The following is a 20,579-nucleotide window of genomic DNA, read 5'->3' as shown; positions in this document are numbered from 1 at the left end:
AGAAAAGCTCACTCGGGAAACAAAAAGACACATCAGGACTGTCCCAAAGACTCAAGGGTCATGATCTGACTCTATCGTCCCCCCAGCCTTTGTCTCGGGTCCTTGTCCTCTCTCCTCCCTAAGTGACTTTCATTCTCGTTCTCTCTCACTCATGAAAATGTTCATCTCCTGAACGGCTCTGGAAGATGTATTGGAGTGTGTTGGAGGTGAGGATTTGGTCTGAGTGGTTAGAGCTTCTGATACCTGCATTAGATCAGCGGACTGAAGGCAAGAAGAAGCCAGGAGCTCTCTGGGAAGAAGCAGAGGCAGTAAGGAGGCATTCTTGCAGAAAGGGAGCCTTTGGAACCAGAAGAGTGGGGCCGAAGCAGACGTGCAGGTTAAGCAGGTAGACAAACGGGTAGATTTGTTTCCTCTCTCATTCCCTGCCTCCCTTTCCCACCTTCCCTCCCTGCTTGAGAATGGAAGGAAAAGAGGGAGAAATGCCCTTCGATGGCTGCCACGTGCCTGCCACATGCCCCATCAGTATTCATTCAGGGTTTCCCGTGCTTCCGTCACTCACATAGCACCTCCATGACTTGTCATATTTGCACACCAGCTATACCATTATTTACTTAATATTTTTCTTTAAATCAACTCCCTTTTCTTTTTTTCTTTAACTTACATAACTAACCTCATCCCATCAACATCCATAAAAGAATTTGGCATGTTAATGATTGTTCCAGTGTGTATAAAAACAAACATTTAACTATTAGAATTAAAAAAATGTTTGTCCCCATGTCAGGGATACGTGTGCCACACTTTGGAAATGCATCAACAATGACTCATTTGGTTTTCCCAACTACTCTACGAGATAGGGATTATTGTCCTTATCCTACTCATGAGGGAACTAAGCTTCGGAGAGTTTAAGTAACTTGCCCAAGGTCACAAAACTGACAAAGGTAGAGTAAGACTTGAAACCACTTTTGTCTCCAAGGCCCGTGGTGTGTCTTCTAATATTGCCCCACGGTGGGGAGGGAGAAGGGAAAGAAGATAATAAAATGAGATGGAGCCACAGAGACTCAATGCATTTGAATCTCTTGTTCGGTCCCTACAAACAGCCAAGCCCCAGCATCCATTCTTGCCTCCCTGGCAGACTCTAGGTTTCCTCTACCACAATCAAATCATGTCTGGCACGAGCCTGGCGCTTGATTTATGTTTGTCAAGTGGTGGCTTTACTCCAAGATTGGATCCCACTGTGCCTGTCCTGGTGCCAAGGCTCCTAGCAGAAGCCTTTCTAAGCCCTGCCCTTTCAGATTCCTAACCCAGCCCCATCACACGCCATGCCCGAGATCCTGCCTCTGTGTTAGCTTCTTGCCCAGGCTTTGCCCGCAAGTTGGGGCTTGAGTTGGTTTTGCTATTTTAGATAATGGATTTATGAAAGTGGGTGTTCACTCTGAAACAGTCTGAAAGCCTTCTTTTATCTTCTCTTTTCACCAACAGCATCTAGTTGCCAAGCACAGAGAAGACACACTTGCTTGGCAAAGAAAGGCAGGATTCTCCACCACCTCCCGCCTGCCCCTTCACCTTGGTCTCCCTACCAAAGGCCCTGCTGGGGTGTGGTCCTCTGTGGTCTTGGGGGAACATAGTTAGGGCTTTGTGAGGACTTGGACTCAGCCTTCCTCTCTGCTACGTTCTCTGCCCTGCCATGGCTGGCTCTGGGCTTGGGGGTTATGGGTAGGGGTCAGGGGTGGAAGTAGAGTGTTAATAGTAATGAGGTGAATGAACTCATATTTATCATGGGCCTACTATGTGTCAAACACTGTACTAGATACTTCATATCTGTTCTCTCATTTAATACTTTCAGGGAACAGAGGCTCTCACCCGTAATCCCAGCATCTCAGGAGGCCAAGGCAGGAGGATTGCTTGAGGCCAGGAGTTCAAGACCAGGCTGGCAACATAGCAAGGCCCCAAATCTACTAAAAAAAAAAAAAAATTAACTGTGCTTTGTGGTGCGTGCCTATGGTCTTAGCTTCTCAGGAGGCTGAGGCAGGAAGATAGCCTGAGCTCAGGAGTTCGAGGCTGCAGTGAGCTAAGATCACACCACTGTACTCCAGCCTGGGTGGCAGAGTGAAACCTTGTCTCTAGATAAATAAATAACTGAAAAGATAAATAAATAAAATACTCTCAACAACCTACAACCATAACAAATCAAATAGTTATTATTAGGCTTATCTTACAGATGAGGAAATCCGAGTCTGGAAAGTTAAATAGCTTGCTTAAGGCCACACAGCTACTAAAAGGCAGAGCCAAAATTTGAGCTTAGTTCTATCTGACTCTAAAGTCCACACTCTTCACTCTACCAAGCTACCTCATCTCTAGATGAGATATAGTGACAAGGGGGACTTAGAAATTATCTAGTTCGGTATTTCCCGGGTTGCATGCTTCAAAAAACCAGTTCCTTGGACACAAGCAGAAAGAGGCCAGAAATGTTTAGAGAAAGTCGGTATAGAGGAAGTTAAATAGATATCTTTCTTGCAGGACTGCTCAGAGCCTTTAATCTTCTAATGTGCCCGTGAATCTCCAAGAAGGAGCTGCAGTGTGTCACATCAGCCAAATTACCCAGGAGTCTGCTGTTTATTTTTCCTGTAAAATATCCAAGAAACCAAGACTGTTTCCAGGAACAGTTTGGAAAATACTTATCTATGATACCCTTATTTTAATATATAAAAAGGAGATGCGAGATTTGCCCAAGTAATATGACAAGCTGAAGCAAGGTATTTCCAAACACACCGCAACCCCACTCCTGTCTTAGCAGAGAGGCTCTGCTATTTTATCAGATATTCGGAGGAAGGTAAATACCTACCAGGTGCCAGGCCTGGGGATAAAAGAGACATTGTAATAAGACATTGTGGAGAGGCAACCACCCAGCAATGTGGTGTGCAGTCGATGTGCTGATGAGCCTATGGAGCCACATGGGCCTGTCCTGAAGCAGGCGTAGGGGGCTGGGTAAGCCTTCCTTGGAGACTGCACAGATCAAAGGACCCCCTGGGTCTCGCAAGGTGCCAGCACATCTCCTGAGAATCTGCAGCCTCTACGCCCTTCCCCACACATCCATTCTAAACGGGAGGGCTGTCTTCAGACTCCACCTCTGGTCCCATCCTCAAAACTCTTCTTTCTCTTGTGACAGTAAATGAAGCAATCGTCCTAGATAGATTTCCTTTTGAATTCTGCTAACATTGGGTGAAATCCCTCTGCAATGTAGGCTACACAGATTCCTGGCAGGTCTGACCACAGAATGATCACAGAATGTCAGGGCAGAAAGAAATCTTGGTGACCAGCTAACGCAAACCATGTTACAAATGCGGGAAGGGAAGCTGGGAGGGGAGGACTGAAAACAAGACTGGCTGCCCCAGATTCCGGGAGGTGGGTACTGGGTGCTTGTCTAGCCTCTGCGTCTGTGTCACCGTGTGCCCTTGGATGGGGTACTGCCCCTCTCTGGGCCTGTTTCCTCGTCTACAGGAAGGAGGAAGTTGGGTTTGGGATGTTTCCTTTAGCTGTAAAGTTCTGCAGATGCTCCACAGGAGGGAGCTTGGAGTGAAAGGTCAAAGCACCGCTGACATCGACGGCCTCTCAACTCCCCTGCTCGGCCGTCTCATCCTGTTACTCGCTGGCCCCTTACTGGGCATATTTTCTCTCTGGAGGTTATAGAACCTGAGTTCAAGAGACTCAAGGCCCAGGATGGGCGGGACTTGCTGCTGGCAGTGTGTAAACGACAACTAACATGCTGGGGCAAGAGTGGGCCTGGTGGCTGCTCCCGGGCCTGCAGGGAGGGAGTGGCAGCCTGCCCCTGAGAGACTCTGGAGACTGCAGCCCCTCGCCCACTGCTGGGCCACCGCTGCAAGCATGGGTCAGGCCAGCCCTGGAGGCTGCAGTGTTGGGGTGTGGAAATGGGGCTGCCAGTCATCATGACAACGCGGCACAGGCCCAGGCCCTGGGTCCTAGCAGTCCTCAAGCATCCAGCCTGGAGATCAGGGACCATCCTTCCATCCTGTGCTCCCTCCCTACTAAGTGGGCATTTTTCCGAGGGCAGAGGTAGGTGTTAACTAACCATCCTCGAGGGAGTGCCCTTTGCAGTTCAGGCTGTCTCTGGAGTCCAGCCTCCAGTCCTGAAACTTGACTGAAAGGATGGCTGTGATGACAATGATTCTGGAAACCCCAATTCTTTTTGGAATGTTTGAAGTGACTCCCTTCCGACTGGAGTCATTTAACTGCACGGGATGGGAGCATCAGGATTATGGTCTTCAGTAGTCGATGACATGTCCACAGAAGAGGGATTAGCTTTGTTTGGAATGGGCCCCGAGGTAGAAGTACCTGAGTGGCAGGTTTGGGCTCAACATAGGACAACGTTTCCCAGAACTCGGGGACAGGAAAACAGTACTTCAAGGGATGGTGGATGTGTCTACTGCTGAAGGACTAATGGAGGCTCAATGACAGTGACAGAAATGTTTTAGAGACACGCGGCAGACTGGCCAGGGTCAGGGTGTTACATCAGATGGTCAGTTAAGGTTCCCTTCAGTGCGAAGACTTGAATTCTAGAAAATGCCTGATAAGAAGATGCTGCCTTTCTTGGCAGAGATTGCCCGATGGTGCTGAATCCTTCCTGAAAGAAAAGAATTTGTATACTTCTCCAAAAGCCTGTGGATTTATAAAATCACATCCTCTCCCTCGCCACCGGCTTTGTCATTCCTCCTTTGGGTTTTAGTAATAAACACCCTTGAAGCCATTTCTTGAGATTCTGATTTCTCTGTCCAATCTTGAAATTCCTGGAGAAAAATGAGCTCTATTCTCTGTTGTGTTTTCTGGCCCATAGACTGGGATTTCAATACCAGGTGCTGCTGGAGGGGTTTTCAGTATATATATTTTCCATTTTCTTTGCCAAGTTGGCATTATTTTATACTTGTAATTGGTGGCTCATGGATTAATCCTTCTGCTTTGATCTCCTGATGAGAAAATGAGAAATTTGGCTACTGTTCACTGCCATCTTCACTTTGTCTTGGGCTGTTACGGAAGCAGAATGCTAATTTGGTGTTTTTCCAGCTCTTCCAGAGATAGTGAATAATGATTTAATTTATAGTAACATAAGTGATTAGGAATGACTGGAAAGACCTGAGATATCCCTAAATCCCTGCTTAATGGAAAACTTTAGGGTAAGTGTAACTATTTAGTAGTAGTCCATGGTGCACGTCCAAAAAATCAGATCTCAGTGGGGAATTTATGTGGGAACATGATTAGACTTGAACTCATAAAATAATGGGTTTCAATCATGTTTCATTCACTGAGACAAACCACTCAACCTCTTTGGACCTCAGTTTTCTCATCTGTACAATGGAGATTGATCCATTCATTTACTCAACAAATATATGACTGTCTACAATGCACAAAGCACTGTATGCAAGACAGAACTGCTGCATGCATGAATTGATTAAAATATGTCTGTAAAAAAGTTTTGTAAATTATAAAGTGCATTGTGAAGAGAAAGGGTTGTTATAATACATATAAGATAGGATCTAGGATATTTTTTCCTTTCTAATAAAGCCCATTATATCCAGTTCTAGAGAAGTGTTTCTTAGCAATGATCCCACTTCTTTAGTGGTTGATAGCTCTGGAAATACAGTAGATCCCTTCCTTCTACCCTGTCCACAGTGAAAAGTCTGTGCACTTATGAGAAGATAGGGGCCAATCTCCTTCTGTGCTTGAGTTCCTTGAGCAAGTTAGTCTGTTTAACTGCCAGGACCTCTCTAGACACACACTCCACACCTAGCCTCTGTCGGATAAGGCATCAGGGCCACTTTTGTGTTCTGGGGAAGCTTAGGAAGGCAGCAACATGTGGTGGAATGACAGACAAAATACAAAAGACTGTCGCTCATACAGACATCTTTGCTATTTAGTAGTCCCATAACCTTCACCTAGTTACTTAACTGATGAGCTTCCATCTCCTTAGCTGTACGATGAGGACCATATCATATAGCCTACTTACCACGCAATGCTGCTTTGAAGCTCCAACGATACAGTGATGTGAAAGCACTTTATAAAGCTAAAAGACCCCGATGGCAGGGATTATTTTGGGCGCTCACCACCTGAACTTGCATTAGCAATTGCAATGTCTGCCTGTCCCTGAGTATTCCGATTATTAATGCCGGCTTGGGCTGCAATCACAAGCTATGGTATCTGATTTTCTGATCATTATCTATTTAAAAAGTTTCCAATACTTCTGTCCAAGCCATTGTCTCTCCTTCTAAATGCCTGTGTAGAATCATCTTCCCAGCACAGAAGCTGCAAACGAATTTCACCTGAAAGCCCAGTTGTGTGAAAAATGTCACCCAGTTCCTAGGAATGGTAACTTCTTCTCTTTGGTACTTCTTCTCTTTAAGCTGTAGTCATTCCTAAGTCATGGCCACCTACAAGTTAACAAATATGGCTTATTTCCATGCTAAGTCTTAGCATCACTCCTTGCAACACCTCCTAGACATCTTCCCACAGTCTACTGATAGACAGGAATGATAACTTATCATGTATAAAGCACTTGGAATTTATGACTTGTTTTATTAGGTCTCCCTTTAGACTCTACCCTAAAAAGGATGGCCAATGAGACACTGGTGAAGAAATCAGGTCTCGGGTGACATCATGAACATGACAAATCACTGTTTCCATGGATAAGACTTATGTGATTAATTTCCTCCAGTAAAATCCTACAGAGTCAGGTGGTTTTTATATTAAAATAAAGGGATTGCAAGAGCTCCATCCACGAAATCAATGAAAGTAATTGGTGTTGATGGCGTTTTAGAACTCCACCAGGAAGCTAATGATTTCCAAAGGCGTTTTTCTCTAGCTGGCGCAATCATTTCTCTCCTTCCTAGATGGGCGTCTTAATTTTCTACAAGGTGGAACGGGGAGTCTGAGGCCCTGAGAAGGGAAGTGGGCTTGCTCAAAGCCACTGAACTGGCTGTAGAGCAGAGACCACAGCACTTGGCACAAAGTAGGTGCTCAGTAAATACTTGATGAATGAATGACTGTATGAACTTAGTTCTGGAACTCACTTTTCTCCCTCCGCTATACTCTACAAGAAACTATGTAGTTTCCTGTCATGTTTTCTACTCCTTGGAGATGAAGTGGCTTTCCTCAACCTTTATGAAGTTCTAGTCCTGCACTGTTCAATATGGCAGCTGTGAGCCACATGTGGCCATGAAGAACTTGAAATGTGGCTGATCCCAGTTGAGATGGGCTATAAGTCAATCTCAAATTTTGAAGGCTTATGGTGAAAAAAAGTAAAATATCTCATTAGTACTTTTCATATTGATTACATGCTGAAATGATAATAGTTTAGATAAACTGGGTTAAATAAAATTTAATAATATCATTAAAATGAATTGTACCTTTTTCTTTTTACTTTTTTAATGTGGCTACAAGAAAATTACAGATTCCTTTTACAGCTTGCTTCTGTGGCTTGCATTATAGTTCCATTGGACAGCACTGTAATCTAGTTTATGGACATTTGAGAAAAAGAATTATGTATTGAATTGCTAAACTTGCAATAAAAATTATTTCTTTAGGCTAGCCAAGAATCTAAGAAACAAAGGCAAGGGTAATAATTTTCTTTTCAACAAAAAAGAAACGTTCCTCCCTCTTCTCTCTATATAACCCTTTCCCTAAAGTTCCAGTTGCACATGCCTTCATCACATAACTAAAAAGGTGGGAGGTGTGTGGAGGTCTTGGTAGCTGGTTGGCAGCTGGCCAGAGCAGCCACCATCCCCATCCCAACTGCTGCAGGCACAGAAGTCACTTGTGAACTGGGGAAGTATGCGATTATGGTTCAGGGAACTTGATTGTCACTTGATATAAGAACCAAATTTACAAGGTAGGTTTGGAAATTAAGGACAAGTTCTACAAAGAGAAAGGAAATAACACAAGTCCTTAGGAAATCCTGGCAACTCGAGAACTATAATGGCAGTTTTCTCTTTTATCTAAAATTTGCAGCCGTGATTTTTCTCCTTGTTCCTCTGTTTTAGTTATAAGGACACTTCTAAAACTATCTAATTTTTCTAAAAGCTAATTCACAGAACAATATTCAGAATTAGGAGAGATCCTTCATAAATTTCCATATTCTACTCTGATTCTTTGGAAATAAATTGCCTTGAACACACGTACCCCTACACCTGGGAGCTACTGTACCCGTCAGAATCTACTAGCACTGCCTGGAAAGCTTAGGGAGCTCTGGCAAAGCCCACCACCCATCTCTCTGAGTCACTGCTCAAAACCCAACTGAAAAAGTCAAATAGACCTTATCCCTAAGCCCTGCACATCGTTAGGTCTGCTGTGACCATCTTCTAAGTTAGAGTTAAGTGATCATAGGATAAGCTTGCCAAAATAGCGTGGTCATAAGTATTCATTGTCGAAGTATTATTAATAAATAAAACAATCTAATGGTCGTTAATATTCCTGGGTTGTCATAGCTAAACAACTGGGATTAAACAGGGAGTGGGTAGCGTACGTAAAGATAAGAATCCCTCCCTTAAGTAAGTAACACGAGTGCCAATAAAATCAATCTCCCTGAGCCTCAGCTTCCTCCTCTATAAATTAAAGAAAGTTCCATCTCTTTCACAAGTTACTAGGGAGACAGGGAGATGATAGATAGTGATACTAGCCATAGAGAAGATCCCTTTGATAACTACTGTGCGTGTCAAACGAGGGCGTCTGATTCTCCTGCTGTAATAATGAGGGTGGTTTTCCACCCTAGCCCCTTGAGGGTCAGGAGGTCCAAAAGAAAATCTCAATCTGCGAATTTCCCAGCTAGTGTCAACACCGCATGAGATAATGGATAGACAAGGGCTCTGGGCCACATGGAACGTGGCGACAGCACCACTTCCACCCTCCTTACATATCACATGCCCCTTTCTATCAGAATGATTTAAACCTGTCTTTCATGATCCAGCTCCAGGGCCACATCCCTCAGAAAGCCTTCCTGGAGTGCCCACCTGAGCTCTGATGACCCGCCTCTGGACTCCCAGAGCCTCTGGCACTGCACCGTGATTGCATGTTTGCTGGTCTAGCGCCTCCTCTGGTCTGGAGGCTAAACAGCAAAGTCTGTGTCTTTCCTGTTTGCAGCTTTTGGGGTGGGAAGTGTTCTGGCACAGGGTGGGCATCCAGTAGTGAGTGTGTGTGGACAGACACCAATGACCTTTAAGGCATGATTAAGAGCAGAAGGCTTCCATCCCATGAAGGACTGCTTTCACAGAGTCTTCCTCCATATCCTGACCAGACATATTCTCACCTTACTCCAAACAACCCAGAGTATTTTCTGCCATCTTCTCTCACAGGATTTGCAGGAGGCATGTTCTCCCTGGGCCTGGTGAGCACAGCAGTGTCTGTGCTGAGGCTGTGAGGAGCTGAGAGAGGGGAAGGGGCTTTTCAGGGGTTGAAGGAGAGGAGCTACTTGGGGGGTGGTGGGGGGAGTCAAGAACTCTTGCTTCATTCTCCCTACCTACCTTTCTTCTGTGGCACCAGGAACACATTTTAGAGGCTGAGTCAGAATTAGCTCTCAGCCAAGCTCCCCTGCTCTGGAATGCCTGGCTCTTCTCAGGGCTGATTTCTCTTCTGTGGGGGCCACCAACCCTTCCCATGGGCTTCTTTTCCTGTGAGGTTGTCCACACCTTGGTGATCTCCCTGCATCCTCCAGGAGAATTGTTCTCAACCCTCACTGCACACTGGGATCACTAGGGAGCATTCAAAGACACTTCTATAGACGTGTTTTAGAAAGTCTGATTTAATCAATGAGTCACAGGACCTGTGCCTTCCCCAACTTACATAGGTCACAGCTGGGACCATATTAGAGAAGACTAACATATCATTTAGAAATAGAACTACATGGCCTCAAGAACGCGTCTAGCCTGTACCCCAACATGTTTAAACACATTCCCTGCCCCCTAGACATGTAGCTCTTAGAAGCCGATGCTGAAATGGCTGTTAGAGGTCATCTGGCCTAGCCTCCTCATTCTCAGATTCAGAAACTGAGGCCCAGAGACAGTATATGATGTGACAGGACCAGGACCGGAACCCAGGTCTCCTAGCCCAGGTGAGTGCCTGCCTCTTCCATTAACTCAGGCTGCCTGCTGGGATAGTGCATAGCTTTCTGCACCAGGGGATTGGGTGGGGAGATTCTTAGCATTTCTTTCAAATGAACTGCTAAGGCTCAAAATAAATCCACACTAACCATTGCAGAAGCCCACAGCTCCAGAAAGCACAACTGTGCACTACGGCCGGAGCTGTTCATGGCTGCTGTCCAGATAATTATGAACAGAAGAATTCTGAAATAAGTGGAATTAGGAAGGTATCAATCAGGGACAGGGTTGAGCATTGGCTCTACCATTTACGAGCTGATCGACCTGGGCTAAGTGACTCCTGTGAGCTCCAGCTCTCATCTGGACAACTGAGCAGACAGTGACACCATAGTGATGATGCTACCCACAAACCTGGGAGTCCTCCTGGGTCCCTCCATCAGTCACCAAGTCCTGCTGATCCTAACTCCTAAATCGATTTCTTGAATTCATCCATTTCTCTCTGCCTCCTCAGACACCATCCTGGTTCAGGCTGCTGTGATCACTGCTGTGGATCCCAGCTCATCTCCTCCTGGTCCTGTGCCCTCTAGCCCACCCTCCACACCAAAGCCAAAGTTTCCTTCAGAATAGGGACATCCGATCCTGTCATCCCATCACTTAAAACCTTCCAGTGGCCTCCACCTTGAACCTCCTTCTTAGGCGAAATGCAAGCATCTTACTGGGCCCTCTAGGGTTGGGCCTGCTCCTGCCTCCTGGCCGCGTTTCTCATCTTTGCTGCCCACCCACCTCTATCCTCACAGTCCACCCTCTGGTCACTCCAGGGCCTGACACGTCCTTCAGGAAGCCCTCCCTGACTTCCCAAGTCTGCGTCAGGCCCCGCCTCGGTGCTCCCACAGCATTCGGTTACACGCACACGATGAGTTAGGACTGCTTCTTTCCCTGACTTTCTGCCTGACTGTCTGACACAAGCGCCACAGGGCAGGGACCACCATGATCTTGGTCTTCATTGTGTCCGCAGTGACAGGTACTGTGCCGGCCAATATGGTAGGCTCTTCATTTAAAAAAAAAAAAAAAAAGACTGAACTTGTAAAATGATGTACAATCGATTCAACAGGATTGTTACACGGAGGAAGTGAGGCAGCACCCTGCACAGTGTCTGATGTGGGGCTGTGATCAATAGCTTGTTTTCCCCGTCCCCATGTCCCTTCCAATTCTCACACCTCATGATCTGGATTCTAGTCCAAGTTTTGCTTCCAACCAGTTATTTGGCTTCTCTGGTTCTATATTTCCTTTCCATTAATGTGACTATATGGCCCTAATGTGCTAAATATATATATATAAATACAAAAATAAAAATATATATAAATATATATTTAGGAATTAGTGAGCCCTTTTCTCCTTTCCCCTTCCCCGTTCACCTCCTCTCCTTCTCGGGATCAGGAGTCAGGAAGGACGCAGCCCACAGCTCCTCCCAGGCCTTCTAAGTCTGTTGCAGGGACAATTTAACAGGCTATTAGGAAAGACTTTATTCTACCCATACTCCCAAGTCCAATGAAATTCCTTCCGAGGTCAGGACTGCTGGAGCTTGGTGCATGACAGCTCTGGGGATTCTAAGTGCCTCTGTGCTCCAAGGCTGAGCCCTGCCCGGGTGATGACAGGACACATTTTCCCCACACCCTGTGCCTCACCACTCTGCAGTCACCCAGTGTGCCGGGAGGGTGGGGGGTGGAGGAGAGGGCAGGGCAAGACAGACTGCAAGGGAAGCAGAGGAAAGATACACACGCCCTTGCAGCTATTGTCACGCTGCTGTGGCTGTCAGCTGGGGACCTGGGGCTCTTGGGCAAGAAGCAGGAAGGAGGAAGGATGCAGAATACCTTAGCCTCCCCATACCACGGCATGCTTACCGTCTCGGTTCATCTTCATTGCTCCAGCTCAGCCTAACTTACGAGCTCCAAGGCTCTCATCATCCCCAGTCCTGCCTCACAGCAGCTCTTGAGTCTACACTAGACGACAAAGTGACACAGAAGTAGGAAAAAGATTAGCCACCAACCCTGGGCATGGCAGGGACCTGCAGAGCAGCTCTCACACCCTAGGGCATTCTACCAAGGAAAGTACATTCTAGGCCTTTTCCTCTATGTACAAAGACTCTGGGGCCCATGATCCCATTCTCAAAGGTGCAGGAGCCACTACTTCAAAACAAAGATATTTATCAACTCAATATGAATATGCTTATCCATTGCTTCCCAGAACACACTTCATGCCTCACAGAAAGTTCCTGAGATCCTTTCTCCTTAGAGGCCATGCAATTCAATTCAGAATTTTACTGAGCAACTAATTCATATAAGCCTCCTTCCCTCTATCCCTAACAAAAGGAAACAAGCCAACCCTGCCTTCCTAGGAGCTGACCACTCAGCACGGGAGATAAGACATGTACGCAAAGAGTCCAAGAGAGAATCAGGTAAATGCTGCAACCCAACCCAGGACAGAAATAATTGAAAGATCAGAAAGGTTTCCCAAGAGATCACATCTGAGCTAGACCCTGAAGGAAGAGTAGAATCTTGATAGCAAAAACTTTCTCATAGGCTCCATTGATTAAGGCTCGATTGACTAGACTTGGGAAAATCTCTTCGGGTTTCAGGAAAGTGTGTTCCCAGGCTCTACTGCTGTTTTGGATACTTTGGTGAAAGGATCTGGCATGGCCGTGTGACCCCATCTCTCTGGGCCTCACTTTCCTCCTCTTGGTTTGCAAGATCTAACTCTTGTGTGTGTCCGGCTCTTCCTTCTCTACTTTTTGTCCCCATTGGAGGCAGGAACCCAACACAGGCTGGAGACACAGTTTGTGCCTCACAAAGGTATTCTAAATAGAATTTATAATCAGGGTATTCACAGCTCTCCAACGTTCCCTCTAGGATTAACATTTCCTCATCACCTAGGACTCCAGTACGTTTTCGTGAAAGAAAAAGAAATAATAAAGAAGTTGTGGATTTGTACCTGAAAAAATGTATTACAAAAATCACTACTACATTATATATCAGGGAAAATTACTACTTTAAAAGCGATCTAAAAAGGCAGACAACCTAACAGAAAAATGGGAAAAAGACTCAAACAAGCCCTTTATAAAAGAGGATATCCAAGTGGCAAGTAAGCATACAAAAAGGTGCTCGGCTTCTTCAGTCATTGGGAAATGAAAACTGAAACCACCACGCAACACCATATGTACCCCCAATATGACTAAAATGAAAAGAACTGACAATAGCAAATGTTAACAAGGACTTGGGACAAATAGAACTCTCATACATTGCTTATGGGTGTGTAAAATAGAACAATTACTTGGGAAAAATGTTCGGCAACATTTTGTGGAATGAATATCTGTGTACCCCATGACTCAGCAGGTCTACTCCCAGATGCGTACTCACACAATTGCATACATATGGTCACCAAAAGACAGGTGCGAGGATACTCGTAACAATACTCTTCAGAATAGCCAAAGACTGGAAACAACTTCCATTTCCATCAGCATCAGCATGGATAAACAATCCGTTTATTTACACAGCTAGAATACCACACAACAATGAGAATGAACAAACTTGCACAACACCGTGGATGAATCTCACGTACATCATAATGGACAAAAGAAGGCAGACAAAAAAGAGAACACGTCACTTGATACCATGCATATGATGTTCAAGAACAGGCAAAACAAATCGTGGTGTTGGAAGTCACAGTAGTGCTTACCCTTGGGGAGGTGGATGAATGACTGGAAGGAGACACAAGTGGAGGGTTTGGGGATTCTGGTAACTTTTTTTTTCTTGATCTAGGTGGTAGTTACACAGATATGTTCATTTTGTGAAAATTCATTAAGGTTTAATTTTTAATATAGTCTTATAAACAGATCTCAATTAGCTTGGATCACCCAAAATGAGACTTCCATAAACCTTTTATAACCTCTTGCAATTATGCACTTTTCTGTATGCATGTCATACTTCAATAAAATCTACATTTAAAAAAAGAAGCAGGTCAGAGTCTGCTTTGGCTCCACTGCTCCATTTCAAACAATAGGAAAACAATTTGTGGCAGGGGATAGAAAACAGGTGTTTCTAGTCTCTCATCCTCTCTTTTTAGAGATAAATTATTTATTGAGCTGTAATTTACACACCGTAAAATTCACCAACTTTAAAGTGTAGAATTTGAAAAACTTGAAAAATTTGGTGTAGTATAACCACCACAATGATGAGATCGAATATTTCTATTACTCCGAAGCGTTCCCTTGTTCTCTAAAGCCAATCCCCTCCCTGACCCCAGCCACCACTCATCTGTTTTAGAAACTTCACTGTAGTTTTGCCTTTTCTAGAATTTCATATAAATGGAGACACGAGATATTATCTTTAAAATTATTTTCTTGAAACATGGCAACATACAGTAGGTCACAATTAGGTTGAATTGAATGTGTCACCCTGCATTTGTCCCCTAATATTACTCTGTCTATTCTGGCAAAATGCACAGGATCCTTTGTGAATGTTCTGTGTTAAAGCAAAACGGGCTACTGGAAAGATGCATACCCTAAACCCAGAGAAGGATTATGTGGGAGACGAGGTCTACACCATGTAGTCCCAGAAGACAGAGCCAAGTCCAGGGGGCAGTGGCACAGGAGGCCATCTGCAGCTTAATGGAAGGGAGATTTCTCCAAAGCCTGGAGTTCATCAAGCCCTGGAATGTGCTGAACCCAAAGCAAGTCAGATTCCTGTCCAGGGTCAATAAATCGAAAGGCAAGGTGGCCACCCATGAAGGGGTCAGAGAGGGAATCCAGGCAGGAAACTCAAGTCAATGGCTTCTAATGTCTCTTCCAAATATAATATTCCATTAGAGCTAGTCCAGCTCTAAAGCAAATCACAAATATTTTTAACATCAAGCAAAGAACTACATAAGCCAAAGTGTACACTCTGCAGCAACACTAGAAACCCCAGTTAATGGGAAGGGATATATTCAAGACTAGAGAAGCTATGGGAACGCAACAAAAACAAATGAAACACAACTGGAAGATAATGAGCCTGTGTTTTGTATCTTCATCAATTTTATAAACAGCTTGCAGGCTGTGACACCAAGGAGGAAGTAGAAGAGATGTTTCTCAAGACAACTCAGTGCTCATCAGACCCTAAACTCCTGTCTCCAAGGAACACAGCAGGCTTGGCGAACCCCACCCAATTCAATATAATTGAGGGAACATTAGCTGGGCCTTCAAGGTGCTGAGCCCAGCACTGCACAGGATTAAGACATGAATGAGACACAGTACCTGTCTTCAAAGTAAAACAAGCATATGCACAAGCTCAGTCCAAAGCCAGCCTAAAAGGCTGTGATGGAGGAAAGGTGCAAACTCCCATGAGAGTAGAAGAGACGTCCTGGTGGCTGGAGAAGTTAAGACTTGAAGGAAAACGAGCTGCTCACACTGAACTCTAAAGAACAGGCCAATGGTCCATGCTGAGATGCAACAGCATGGGATACTTTGGAGAATTTCCCAAAAGCCAGACCGTTTATTATTATTATTTTTTTTCCTGTCTTAAGAATGAGTGGACTTGAGATTACTAGGAAAGATTAACTTTAATCCATTTTCTCCAAGGGACACTTAGAATTTACTGAAAATTACAACAACAGTAACAAAAGGAGCTGGGACTCCAAATAAATGGGTTCTAAGACCACGAGACCTTAGTTAGCTGGGCCTTGATTTCGTCATCTGAAAAATAAAAGAGCTTCTACTAAATCAGAGGTTTTCACCTGAGCTTCATAGAACCTTGAGAGTATGAGGGAGCAAGGTGATGACCTCATACTCACAAGGCTCATGGGGGCTCAATTTTTGTGCTTCAATTGAGCTTCTACATAAGGTTTCGTTTGAATAAAGAGTTTTGCTACTTTAAAAAGTTAAAATAGGCGGGGCGCGGTGGCTCACGCCTGTAATCCTAGCACTCTGGGAGGGCGAGGTGGACAGATTGTTTGAGCTCAGAAGTTCAAGACCAGCCTGAGCAAGAGCGAGACCTCGTCTCTACTAAAAATAGAAAGAAATTAATCAGACAACTAAAACTATATAGGCATGGTGGTGCATGCCTGTAGTCTCAGCTACTCGGGAGGCTGAGGCAGGAGGATCGCTTGAGCCCAGGAGTTTGAGGTTGCTGTGAGCTAGGCTAATGCCACGGCACTCACTCTAGCCCGGGCAAAAGAGTGAGACTCTGTCTCAAAAAAAAAAAAAAAAAGTTAAAATATAGTGCTCACTAAATAAGTTAGTAGGATGTCCAGTATCCAGAATGATCTCCTCAAAGTACAAGTTCAAGAGATTCTATGACTTTAGGTATTTATTTTTACTCATTATGACATTATTATAAAACAATTTGTTTTCTCTGCCTTTTTTTTATTAATCCTCACATTTCATGTTTTCTCTTTTCCCTTTCCTGCCTCACTATTTTCTCATATTATTTTTCTCTTGTCTACTCTATTTTCCCATTTGCTTTTCTTCCTTTTTAGGTCTGTGTGTAGAAAAGTGTTAACATAATCTGCCTGAGACTGTTATCTTTAGAGAGACCAGCTCACAAGCTTGGTCCTGGGCTGACGTCTGGGAACTTGAGATTTGGGGAGGGCTCCCACAATTCCCCACATGGTAAGAGTGGCTCTCCGTGCTAAACTGTTTGTACAAATAACGTGGTTTATGCCAAACACCTGCTTTCCTTCTGGGAGTCTGGAATTTTGGTAAGTGCTAGGCAGAGATGCCTACGTGATCAACTCGATAAGAACCTTGGACCTCTAGGCTCAGGCGAGCTTTCCTGGAAGATAACACATTTACAGGCATTTTCATAATTTGTTGCTGGAGGAAATAAGCCCGTCCCTACATGACTCCACTGGAAGAAAACTCCCAGATGTCTGCACTCAGTTTCCTCCAGACATTGCCCCACGCACCTTTTCCCTTCACTGGTTTCGCTTTGTATCCTTTCACTGCAATAAACCATAGCTGTGAGCAGGATGATATGCTGAGTCCTGCCAGTGCTCTTAGTGAACCGAACCTGGCGTGCTCAAGGGGACCCTGACACCGAGCGCCAGAAGTGGGCCGCACAAGCAGAACCCTGGCACTGAAATATGGTGACAGTATAGTTTGGGAAAAGGAAGAAGGAAGGGGCAGAAGAAGATGAACACCTGGCGTCAGGGTGGCTGTGGAGATGTGGATGGCCTAGAACATCGGCTGAGTTGCTGTCCGTTGCTAGAAGTAAAAGTCGCCTATGGAATTTGAACACGATCTCGCTCCAACGCCAGAAGAACTGGCTTGCCAGATCCCCTGGCTGCTTTTGGCAGTGCTGGCTGAAGTGGGGGTGGGGATGGGGAGGAGCTCAGCCTGCTTGATGTCTTTGATTTTGTTCTCTCCCCTAGGAAAAAAGGCCCAACTATTCCAAAAGGTGAGCTTTGGGCCAAAGATGTTAAAAATTTGTGTTGCTCTCTCCTCCACGAGGGAGAAAAAAATCAGTTCCCAGGAGCAAAACTTAGATGCACCAGAGAGGCAGGGGTAGGGTGGGTGCAGCCGTTTCTTCATCCCCTTCCTTCTCTGCATTCCAGCCCAGAGCTCCTGGCAGCTGCTACGTTAATCCTGTAAATGCTGAATTTATGGCTAGGGATTTGTGTAAATTTGCAATGAGAAAAAAAAGAGTTTTGTTATTGTTGTTTTTGTTTTGTTTCGTTTTGTTTTTAGTGGCCTTGATTTTTCTTTTTCTTTACCCAGGAGTCTACAAATTCTAAAATTTAATCGATTAATGTAACTGTTTAAATAAACAGCACCGGTCTCGTCCGTGGATACAATTAAAATCTGATTCTCTCAGTTTCTAGTTCACAAGTTTATTAAGAAAAACACTGCAGTGCTCCTGTGCAGTAACGTCACCTTACAGGAGGGGGAAAAATCAGTTCTGTTCCAAACAGCTCACCAGGTTCCGACAAGAACAGAGAGCGACACGGGGCTGAGATTTGAGAAGGGAATAAACTGAGTGCAAATCATATAATTAAATTAAAGGTGTCCCTGAAAATAAATAAAATGGTTTCAAAGCTCACAAGGAGAAGGGGAGGCCTTGGTACTTATTTAAAAAATGTCCATTAAGCTGCAATGATTGTTTGCTGCTCTCCTTACGTACAGTCGTGCTGAGTAAAGTGATAGCTGAGTGGAAGTTAAATTGTGTTCACGAGGTGTTCATGTTTGCATCTTGTTATCTGCAGTCCCTCAGAGAAAGCAAAAGTAACTACAAATAGCTATGCCAGAAACTGGTTTTTTGTCGCTGCAGCATGCAAGGAACTGGTTCATTCTAAAGTGGTCACGGCCGTTGATGACAAGAGGCTTTGTGTTTCTCTAGGGCACATCTTTTGGTCTGTGTGAAAACAAGTTTTTTGAATGTTAACTATTTTCTGCTATTTTCTGACACTTTGGAGTTACCATTGCTCTTCCCATTTCCATTAGGTTAATATATGGTTCATGGCAATGTTGTACAAGTCTCAAATTTCATTACAGGAAGTGGTCTGGAGTACAAGTAACACCTGGTTCGCCTCCATGGGGTGCTGGGTGAAACTGCAAGAAAGGGTATTTTAGAGTCTCATCAAGTGCTGTGATTGCAGCTTGGTGACCACAGCGATAACAATAGTTTTCAGCACTGAAAATAGTTGCTCCATAAATTAATATAACTATATTAGAGGCATAAACGGTGCCAGGAGTTTTACAGAGCTTTGCCCTGAAGGAATATGTGAACGTGTTAGTTTGCATATTGAAAGCTGTTTCACCTCAGGAGGGCATCTCTGAAAGATCAGTGGCAGGCTGGATCCCACAATAGCGCCGTGATTCTCAGACTGAGGTTCGGACTTGCTTTGAAAAGCAAAGTAGGTCTGCTAAGAGCCACAGGAAGAGAGCTGATCAAAGAGTGCCAGCCCGACAGACAGACACCTGTGGCTAAAAGCAATTAGCCCAAGGGACAGTTCCTGCTTAAACTCCTGACTACCTGTCTCAATACACAATAACTTGATAAAGAAAATATGGAGTCACTATATCTCTGTTTAACCCTTCCATTAAATGATAAATTTACCTTAGAACTTAGAAGTTAGTCTTTGAAAGGTTTTGTAACCATTTGTTCAGGTAGATAGAGTTAGTTAAGGAATCTGAAGAAGCCTTTTGAGGAACTTTTAACCTAAGAGGAACTACCTGTTGTTATGTAAATCTGTTACCCCTGGCAACCGATCACTGTACCTATAAATGCCCATGTAAAACTTCACTCTTGGCCTTTTGCGATTGATGGAGAGATCCAAGCCTCCCTGAGTATCCTGCTTTGCCTATAATCTTTATAAATCTATAAAACTATACTTTTGTCTCTGTGTATTCTTTGATTTTCACTATTTTCCATTTTCTATTATTTTCTTATCCTTTCCAATGATCCCTACCTAAGGGACCCAATTTTTTGAGGGGAGCATGGCCATCTCCCCGCAGAAAATCGTTACCACAGTCTGGTCATGGCACCAGTTCTATCCCTCCATCGCCAACTGGTGAGCTCCAGACACAACGTTAGGCCATTGGACTGATAAAATGTCTCAGAAAAATCTTTCCCAAAGGTGTAACCAGCTCCTTGAGGAGGTATACCCCAACCACCACAGTCATCTGGATCTGACCACAGCACATCACACATTGGAACCTCATGGGGAACTTCTTGCAGGTGACCGAGTGCTCTGATGTGATCTAGTGTATCTGTGCATGGCGAGAGGCCACTGTGTAGACAGAAGATCTGCCCATCCACCAAGGCAGTGAGAGGAAGATAGTCAAAAAGATCTGTAAAATATTTTCAAACATTTTCATGTCCAATATATTCTTGAACACTCATCATAGAAACCATAAACTTGTGTGATCTGTCTGCTGCCATGATACCCTGGAAGAATGGTGATGCATTCAGGGAGATGAACCTTAAGAGCCACGAGCAGTGTAACTGTTTCAACAGAATAGTATCCTCTGTCAACCTCATCTCCATAAACAAGCATTTCGTATCTGGTCATTTGCCACCAATTATAAACAGTTCCATGAGATCATGACATTGCCCGTGCATGTCTCCACAGACGGTGACTGGACATTGAGCCTCCTGCACACTGGATTCTTTTGTCGGGATTTAAAGAAAGTCTTCTCGCAGAGGCTCTTGACCTGGGACTGGGACAGCTGCTCACACTCGGTCAGCTGCTCCATCCACTGGTGGATTCACTCTTTGGTGAACATGTTTTTGTCCATGATGCCACTCACTGGAACCGGCTGCTGCTCCTCATTCCTCCCGTGCAGCCACCGCCCGCACACGGGTCCTACACACACACATCCGCTGGCTGCCCAGGGGGGCTTCTGTGGCCACTGGCCATTGCTCAGCACTGGCCCTCTGGCTCTCCCCACAGTGCTCCACGCCTGGCTACTGTGTCTTCTCCGCTCGCCCTAGCCCTGGAGCTCGGCTCTGTTAT

The 20,579-nt window shown here is 44.8% G+C and overlaps 1 pseudogene; it reads right to left on the bottom strand.

Moving 5' to 3' along the window:
• Nucleotides 1–18,609: 18,609 nt before the first annotated feature.
• LOC105827566 lies at nucleotides 18,610–20,331 on the bottom strand (annotated as a pseudogene).
• Between the last annotated feature and the right edge of the window lie 248 nt (nucleotides 20,332–20,579).

This window comes from Propithecus coquereli, unplaced genomic scaffold (assembly GCF_000956105.1).
Source record: "Propithecus coquereli isolate 6110/MARCELLA unplaced genomic scaffold, Pcoq_1.0 Scaffold122, whole genome shotgun sequence".
Lineage (NCBI taxonomy): Eukaryota > Metazoa > Chordata > Mammalia > Primates > Indriidae > Propithecus > Propithecus coquereli.
This window is presented reverse-complemented; position numbering and strand designations above follow the sequence as displayed.